Source organism: Octopus bimaculoides, chromosome 4, assembly GCF_001194135.2.
Source record: "Octopus bimaculoides isolate UCB-OBI-ISO-001 chromosome 4, ASM119413v2, whole genome shotgun sequence".
NCBI classification, from domain to species: domain Eukaryota; kingdom Metazoa; phylum Mollusca; class Cephalopoda; order Octopoda; family Octopodidae; genus Octopus; species Octopus bimaculoides.
The window spans coordinates 143321213-143321501 of NC_068984.1; positions in this window are offsets into that span (position 1 = coordinate 143321213).

Consider the following 289-nt stretch of genomic DNA (forward strand, 5'->3'; position numbering starts at 1 on the left):
ATATATATATATATATATATATATATATATATATATAGTGTGTGTGTGTGTGTGTACATATATATAGGTATACGAATATACATAGCCATGAATATACATACATGTAATATATACGCATCTATATGTATAGGTAATCTTTACACCCAAGTTAATGTCTATATATATATATAAGCATGCATATATGTTTGTATATAGATATATTTACATGCATTGCATATATATATTTATACATACACACACAAATATATATATATATATATATATATATATATATATATATATATATATA